Source organism: Budorcas taxicolor, chromosome 20 (genome assembly GCF_023091745.1).
Source record: "Budorcas taxicolor isolate Tak-1 chromosome 20, Takin1.1, whole genome shotgun sequence".
NCBI classification, from domain to species: domain Eukaryota; kingdom Metazoa; phylum Chordata; class Mammalia; order Artiodactyla; family Bovidae; genus Budorcas; species Budorcas taxicolor.
In genome coordinates, this window is record NC_068929.1 from 39,873,445 (window position 1) to 39,882,806 (window position 9,362).

Below are 9,362 nucleotides of genomic sequence, written 5' to 3' on the forward strand. Positions count from 1 at the left end.
CAGTTCAGTTCAGTCACTCAGTCATGTCCGACTCTGCGACCCCATGAAGCGCAGCACGCCAGGCCTCCCTGTCCATCACCAACTCCCGGAGTTCACTCAGATTCACATCCATCGAGTCGGTGATTCCATCCAGCCATTTCATCCTCTGTCATCCCCTTCTCCTCCTGCCCTCAATCCCTCCCAGCATCAGAGTCTTTTCCAATGAGTCAACTATTCGCATGGGAAAATGCAAAGTACAATGAAATAGTTTTGTGGGACTCACACTGGTCAAAATGGCCATCTTCAAAAAGTCTACAAATAATAAGCGCTGAAGAGGGTGTGGAGAAAAAGGAACCCTCATACGCTGTTGATGAGAATGTAAATTGGTGCAGCTGGAGAACAGTATGATGGTTCCTAAAAAACTAAAAATGAAGGTACCATATGTTCCAGCAATCCCGTTCTTGAGCATATATCTAGAAAAGACAAAAGCTCTAATTCAAAAAGATAGATGCACATCAATGTTCACAGAAGCACTATTTACAGGAGCCAAGACATGGAAGCAACCTAAACACCCATCAGCAGAAGAATGGGTAAAAAAAAGATGTAGTATTTATATACAATGGAATATTACTCAGGCATAAAAAAGAATGAAATAATGCCATTTGTACCAATATGGATAGAGCTATAGATTATCATACTAATTGAAGTCAAATAAAGAAAGACAAATATCATGATATCACTTATGGAATCCAAGAGAATGATATAAATGTACTTATTTACAAAACAGAAACAGATTCACAGACATAGAAAATAAACTTATGGTTGCCAACGAGGAAAGGGTTGTTATTGTTGTTCAGCTGCTCAGTTGTGTCCGACTCTTTGCAACCCCATGGACTGCAGCATGCCGGGTTTCCCTGTCCTTCACTATCTCCCGTAGTTTGCTCAAACTCACGTTCATTGAGTTGATGATGCCATCCAACCATCTAATCCTCTGTTGCCCCCTTCTCCTCCTGCCCTCAATATTTTCCAGCATCAGGGTCTTTTCCAATGAGTTGGCTCTTTGCATCAAGTGGCCAAAATATTGGAGCTTCAGATCCTTCCAATGAGTATTCAGGGTTGATTTCCTTTAGAATTGACTGGTTTGACCTCCTTGCAGTCCAATGGACTGTCAAGAGTCTTCTCCTTGATAAAATGAGTTCAAAAACATCAGTTCTTCAGTGCTCAGTCTTCTTTATGGTCCAACTCTCACATCCACACATGGGGGGATGCAGATAAATTAGGAGTTTGGGATTAATAGATGTACACCATTATATACAAAGTAGATAAATAACAAGGACTTACTGTATAGCACAGGAAACTATATTCAATATCTTATAATAATCTATAATGGAAAAGAATCTGAAAGAGAACATATACATAGATATATGTGTTCAGTTCAGTCGCTCAGTCGTGTCCGACTCTTTGTGACCCCATGAATTGCAGCACACCAGGCCTCCCTGTCCATCACCAACTCCCGGAGTCCACCCAAACCCATGTCCATTGAGTCGATGATGCCATCCAACCATCTCATCCTCTGTCGTCCCCCTCTCCTCCTGCCCTCAATCCCTCCCAGCATGAGAGTCTTTGTATGTATATAAAAAACTGAATCACCTTGCTATGCACCTGAAACTATCGCCACATTGTAAACCAACTGTATTTCAGCTGCTCTGCACATATTGGACCTGCCAGCATCATCAGAGCAGCTGTCCTGTTGCACCTGTGACCCTGGGGCAGAGAGGAAGCAACTATTTCTATACTCAGTGCTCATAACAGTGAGGACTAAGTATAGTTTATAGCCAGACATTGCTGAGAGAAAAAAAACTAACAAAAAAATTTTAAAAATCTATACTTCAATTAAAAAAATCATAAAATTTAAAAAAAAAGCATGAAGGCTAGTCCAGATTGAGATGTGCTATTTAAGATTAAATTCACATTGGATTTAATATAAAAATGTAAAATATTAATTATTTTTATGTTAATTGAATGTTGAAGTGATCATATTTTGAAGATACTGGAATAAGTAAAATAAGTTACTAATATTAAAACTAAAAAAAGTTGTATGGAAAACCCAAGGAGTGAGGGATTATAAAATCTCAATAATAAAGACCCTGGAGTCTAGAATTTAGGATCATTCTATCATTATTATCGTTCTAAAGAAATTAACAATGAACAATGACTGGAGGCTGTGTTTAAATAGCTGATTCCATTATAACCCCTCTGCGGGGGGTAGGGAACAAGGGGGAGTTAAATATTAGTTATTATCATATAACTATGCAGCAGGAGCTATAAACAACAGTATTTGCCATGAAATTACTATTTACCTAAATAAAACTGTACTGCTTTGAAAAATCTATACTACAAACACTGCAAGTTCATTTAAGGGTATTCTCCCACTCTATCCTCGAACCTAGAAAGAAGCCTGGTTTAATGAAGTGTTTACTGTATTAAATAGATGAGATTTAGCCAGTGTGGTTTCCATTTATCTTCCTTTTCTATGACCAAAACTGATGTATATAAACAGGATTTTACTGGAAAAGTACCTTTGGCAAGAAAAAGGGGATACCCAACACTTTGTGTGGTCCACATTTTCTCTGTTACATTCCTTTCTTCCCTGTTACTATTACTTAGGTTTCTAAATTAATTTTTTCTAATTTTCCTTGAGGCACAAAACTGACATTTGGACCAAAAGCAAGCCAAGATGGATGAGATATCATGGCAATTTTTTTTTAATAGTGATTAGAAACATGGCCAGACTGCGGTTCATAATCTTGGCTCTGCCACTGACTATGATACTGCACAAGATTCTTACCTTCTCTGAGCCTTGGTATCCACATCTACTAAATGAGTGTGATATTATCAGCTTCACAAGAGTTATTGAAGGGATAGAGAGAGATCATTGTGCTTATATTTGTCACAAATACGGCCATGTAGCATTTTAATTATATTTGTCACTAATACGGCAATGTAGCATTTTACTCAGAGAAGGCAATGGCACCCCACTCCAGTACTCGTGCCTGGAAAATCCCATGGATGGAGGAGCCTGGTAGGCTGCAGTCATGGGGTCGCTCAGAGTCGGGCACAACTGAGAGGCTTCACTTTCACTTTTCACTTTCATGCATTGGAGAAGGAAATGGCAACCCACTCCAGTGTTCTTGCCTGGAGAATCCCAGGGACGGGGGAGCCTGGTGGGCTGCCGTCTATGGGGTCGCACAGAGTTGGACATGACTGAAGCAATTTAGCAGCAGCAGCAGCAGCAGCATTTTACTTAACATGGTGAATAATGCCAGCACTACTATAAGTGAAATAAACTTGAAAACTAGGATTTGAACCCCAGGCAGCCTGGTTCTGAATCCTACAGCTTCAGTCACTGTTCTGAGCAGCTTCCATATACACATATGCACGCAAACAGGGAAATATAAACAGTAGTGATTATTGCTACAATTAAGGTTATATCTGTTAGCTATTGCTGTATAATAAAACGTCTCAAAGGACAGTGGCTTAAAGTAACTATAATTTAGTACTTCTCACTAGTCTATATGTCAGTGGGTAGTTTTGCTGATCTGGCTTGTGCTTGGCTGATCTTGGCTAGACTTTCTTATGAGTCACAGCTCACAGATTGGCTAGAGGCCGGCTGGTCTTGGATAGCTGAAGGCCACTGGTCAGGTGACCTGAATCTTTCCTATGCATATTTTACAATCTTTTAGTGGGCTAGCATTGGTCATGTTCTCAAGCTTATGGCAGAGATTCAACAGCAAAACTGAATCCAGTGCACACTTCACACCACATTTATTAACATCCCATTGGCCAAAGCAAGTCATGTGGCTGACCACAGAGTCAAGAGCTGGGACAAAATGCCCCTCCCAAAACAGGAGGAGTGGAAACTTGGGGCTTTCAATGCAATCCATTGCAGAAATACTCAGAATCACAGGGGCAGCAGAATTAAACCTGAAAATGAATTCCTTAAACAAATATGCTATCAAAAACCTACATGAAACCATGAAGAATAAACATCCCTAAAATTGTCTTATGATTTATAAAACACAATATTAAGTTAAATTATTAACATTTGATTAGGACTCTAACATAAGTGATACCACATGTATTTTTACATATAACTCTCATAATATATCACAGAGAAGACAGGGCAGAGTTTCAGGAGCCAACTTCCCTTCAGTTACTGTTACAACACAGATTATACTAGTGAAAACTGGCAAATTTTGTAATATAATTCCTTATTAAGAGGGAGCACACTGGTTATAACAAGAATCAACCGTATTGATCATAATGATGGTTGTGATGGCTTCAGATTCAATTTGTAAAATATTTCATCAAAAATTTCAATGTGGTATTTCTGGGTTAAAAGCCAAGATAGTATTTTATGATACTAGGTAAAATGATTTTGCTGTTAATATGAGTATAGCTCTAAAATACACAGTAGAACCTTTTTATGTAGATGGCATTTAGAGATAAGAATAATCATCATGATATTTCTCCTGTATAGCAAACGGAGACATAATATACATACTCTGAGCAAGAGGAAGATTCTTCAACAAGAAATATTTGAATGTGTGGTGTAGACACCACTTATAAGATGTGTAGGCTTGAATAAACTACTTACCCTCTCTGTGCCTTAGTGTTCTCATCAGTAAAAGGGAAGTACTAATAATGCTTATTTCACAGGGCTGTTAAGAATCCACCAACTTTTTCCTTTATTTTCATGATTATTCTTGAGTTAGTATTTGTTGAAATAATAATTAAAATAAGAATAAATATATTCTTGAAATAATAAGATAATTCTTGAAAATTTTCATTATTCTCTTAATTTCCATATGAATTATATGACTGATTTTTCAATTTCTACAGCACTGTACTATTTTTTTTATTAAAAAAAATTCTGGTCATGCCAAGTGGCTTGTGGGATCTTAGTTCCCCAACCACAGATTGAACTGGTGTCCCCTGCAGTAGAAGGGTAAGGTCCTAACAACTGGACTGCCAGGGTATTCCCTTATTCCCTTTGATTAAACAAATTATATATAGAATTTGGGCTTTCCAGGTGGTTCAGTGGTAAAGAATCCACCTGCCAATGCAGGAGATGTGGGTTTGATCCCTGGGTCAGGATGAGCCCCTGGAGGAGGGCATGGTAACCCACTCCAATATCCTTGTCTGGAGAATCCCATGGACGGAGGAGCCTGGAGAGACACAGTGGAAGGGTCACAGAGAGTAAGACACAACTGAGCTGCACAAGCATGAGCACGTATATAGAATTTAAGTGAACCAAACTGTATTGGCATTTTACAGAATCTAAAGCCTCCAATTAAGGAGATGTGCAGATGGGAGTCTTCCATTTATCAGCTCTCTTCTGTGGAGGTACAATATCATCGCCTAACTTTGCTGCTGCTACTGCTGCTGCTAACTCGCTTCACTCGTGTCCGACTCCGTGCAACCCCGTAGACAGCAGCCCACAAGGCTCCCCCGTCCCTGGGATTCTCCAGGCAAGAATACTGGAGTGGGTTGCCATTTCCTTCTCCAATGCATGAAAGTGAAAAGTGAAAGTGAAGTCTCTCAGTCTTGTCCGACTCTTCGAGACCCCAGGCCCCTCCGTCCATGGGATTTTCCAGGCAAGAGTACTGGAGTGGGGCACCTAGCTTTAGGGGACACTAAATAACCAAACTAAAGGGAAAGGGATGAAAAGTTTCAGAGAACTGAGTAATCAGGGACTTTCTACATACTATGGAAATGCCTGGGACTAGATGGGCTCAGAAATGATGGGAGTTGAAGGGTCATAGGAGAATTGAGAAAGGTGATGTAATCGAGAAGGACATGGTTTATGTGGAGGCCACAGGAATCAAACAATTCCTACCATGCCACCCTATGCCATTTAGTTAGGTTCCCTTTCCAGACACTTCCCTCCAGGATTTTTAAACTCAGCCTATTGGAGGAATTTCTCCTGGTTAAATAAACCTCTAGATAGTAATGGAAAATAATTTCTGCCTTATAATAAATGTTTGCTAGAACGTATTTGCAGAGTACACTGTAGTAGCCCTCCTTTTCTAAGATTATACACAATGCATGGAAAAGTACTATCGAAACTCTAACACAGATGAGGCAAGACAAAGAACAAAGGCACTTTGAGAATTCATATGGCACCTATTTGCTTTAAACAGAAGAGTAAACTTGTCAGCAAGTCATTAAGAAAAAGCATCACTGGAATGAAACATTGCTCTAAGCATTTGTTATTACTTTAAAAATACTCAAAACGTTACCTAGAACCCAGCGAACTGTATGGGCTGGAAAGTTTCCATTCTCACTTATAAGGACCACAGTATAAGTGAGGCATCCAATCTTCAGCCAACAGTTACTTTGCACAGAACGTCCCTTAACAATATTGTTGCTTAAGGGGGCTAGTCCAATTTGATGAAAGTCTGAATGAGAAAATATTTTGATAAAGTTGTTTGATAGAAACATATGGTAAGATATAGCAAAATGTGTTTTTCCAGCAATGAACCTGTTATCCTCTTTAAGTATAATTTATAATTAGTCTATTATATCTATCAGTCCCATTCAATTGCTCAGCGTGTCCAACTCTTTGTGACTCCATGGACTGCAGCATACCAGGCTTCCCTGTCCATCACCAACTCCCAGAGCTTACTCAAACTCATGTCCATCAAGCTAGTGATGCCATCCAACCATCTAGTCCTCTGTCGTCCCCTTCTCCTCCTGCTTTCAGTCTTTTCCAGCAACAGGGTCTTTTCTATACGCAAAGGCATTAAACTTATGTCGCTGGAAGAATCCTCCTAATGTTTGTTTGTTTGCTTGCTTGCTTGCTTTTTTTCTTCTTTAAAGTAATCTCAACATGGCTCAGATGGTAAAGAATCTGCCTGCAATGCAGGAGACCCGAGTTCAATCCCTGGATGGGGAAGAGCCCCTGGAGAAGGGAATCGCTCCCCACTCCAGTATTCTTTCCTGGAAAATTCCATGGACAGAGGAGCCTAGTGGGCTACAGTCCATGGAACTGCAAAGTGTTGGACAGGACTGAGTGACTAACACAGTCTCAACATTTCTTCTGGGATCTATTTGTATGTATCCATTTGCATAGAGTTCTAAGTGGTTGTATTGTTTGCTGGGCTGATTTTTTTTTTTTTTCAGTGTGTTTTGGTAAGAAAGCAAACAAACCCAGCCCATGTCTGTTTTATTCTGAATTCCTTTATAGTGGGACCCAAATGAAAGACATTGTACCTTCATAAAAGTCTCTGACAGTGAGCCTCAGGTGTGGTTCTGGAATAAAGGCAGGACACAGAAAACAGTGAGAAGGGAGGGGAGAAGGGAGGGAGGATGGGAAGGATACAGCCAGCCAGTATTGCATGCTTTTGGAAGCTCCAACTTGGACTTGAGTCACACATCCCAGGGAAAGAAAACCTCAAGGCTCCAAACACATAGGAACCACTTCAGTCATTCATATATATTCAATATATATTCAGTCATTCCTATATATTCATATATAAACTTATGGAGAAGTTAATACTCACCAAGTACTGACTGTGCACTGGAAAAAAATACCAAAAGCAGCATTATCATGGCCCCATGGGCCATAGTATAGCAAGGAATATGAACAAAGAAACCAGTCACGGCAATTTGCAATAAGTAAGGTAATCCTACTTGTTCTAACAAACCACCACCCCCCAAATCTCTGTGACAGATGTTTATTTCCTGCTCATGTAACAATATGATGCAGGCTTCCTGATGAGTTGGCAGCTATCAAACGTGAATTCAAAGACCAAGGTTTATTCCATCTTGTGGCTTCAGCATCATCATCATTTGATCTCCAAAATTATATTAAGAACACAAATTGCTGGACTTCCCTGGGGTGCAATGGATAAGAATCCACCTGCAGGTGGAAGGGACATGCATTCAATCCCTGGTCTGGGAAAATTGCTCACGCTGTGGAACAACTAAGCTTGTGTGCCGCAACTACCCAGCCTTATGTCACAATTACCAAGACTGTGTGCCCCAACTTCCAAGCCTGTGTGCCCCAACTACCAAGCCCACGTGCTGCAGCTACTCAAGCCCACATGCTCTAGGGCCTGAGAACTGCAATTACTGAGCCTGTGTGCCACAACTACTGAAGCCTGCATGCCTAGGGCCTGTGTTCAGCAGCAGGAGAATTCACTGCAACAGGAAGCCCTCATACTGCAACTAAGAGTAGCCCCCACTCGCCGCAACTAGAGAAAGCCCGCACGCAGCAACAAAGACACAGCACAACCGTAAATAAATAATTGTTTTAAAAATACAAATTTCCAATATGAAGAATACAAGAAACATTATCGCCACAAATCCAAAATGACAAACAGCTAAGAATTTAACATTATGAAAATTTTTATGCCCACAAATTCTGTGACTTGGATGAAATGAGCAAATTCTTGAAAAATACATCTTACCAATGCTGAGGCAAAATGAAGTGAAAATTCTAAATAGTCCTATAGCTAGTCAATAGATTGAATTTATCATTTAAAACTTTGCCACAAATAAAACCCCAGACTTCGATAGTTTCTCTGGTGAAATTCTATCAAACATTTATGGAAGAAGTAATTACAGCACTATACCAACTCTTTTAGACAATAGACGGAGAGGGAATGCTCCCCAACAAATCCCTGGTGGCTCAGAGGTTAAAGCGTCTGCCTGCAATGCAGGAGACCTGGGTTTGATCCCTGGGTCGGGAAGATCCCCTGGAGAAGGAAATGGCAACCCACTCCAGTATTCTTGCCTGGAGAATCCCATGGACAGAGGAGCCTGGTGGGCTACAGTCCACAGGGTCGCAAAGAGTCGGACACGACTGAGTGACTTCACTAGCATAACCTGAATACTTTAAATAAAGACAACATAACAAAAGAAAATTACAAAATTTCACCGGGCATCATCTCCCTTTCAGCCAGTTGGAACGGAAAACCGGTAAAGATGATTTCATGTGAAAAGTTTCTCTTGTAAGCCAGGCCTGTATATGGAATACACCACATCCACTCATATACCTTGAGAAATTAATAATATAACATGTAAGGAAAACATACACAGACTGCCGGTCCAGCACATGGACAACACTGTGGCTGGTGAAGTGAAGGAATGAATGAATGAGCCAGCAGTTAGCTCACAATGTAAATAAGCTCTCTTAAAATTGCCTCTACCTAGTTCCAGATGAAGTAGTAACTACTGCACCAACAATAATGGTTTACAAGTCACTAACGGGCCCTGGTTCAGAGCTAACTTGTGGCTAGAACACTGGGTGTGTATTTGCTTTCTGTGGGACTTTGTGGTCAGCCTGACCTAGCATTAAATGTCTCAGTTCCAATTGT

At 40.3% G+C, this 9,362-nt stretch overlaps 1 non-coding gene across 1 annotated transcript; it reads left to right on the plus strand.

Moving 5' to 3' along the window:
* Window positions 1-1,688: 1,688 nt before the first annotated feature.
* Window positions 1,689-1,824, plus strand: LOC128066309 (small nucleolar RNA SNORA43). Its single transcript, XR_008201210.1, has one exon. It is a non-coding gene; the product is annotated as a small nucleolar RNA SNORA43 (small nucleolar RNA).
* Window positions 1,825-9,362: the final 7,538 nt, after the last annotated feature.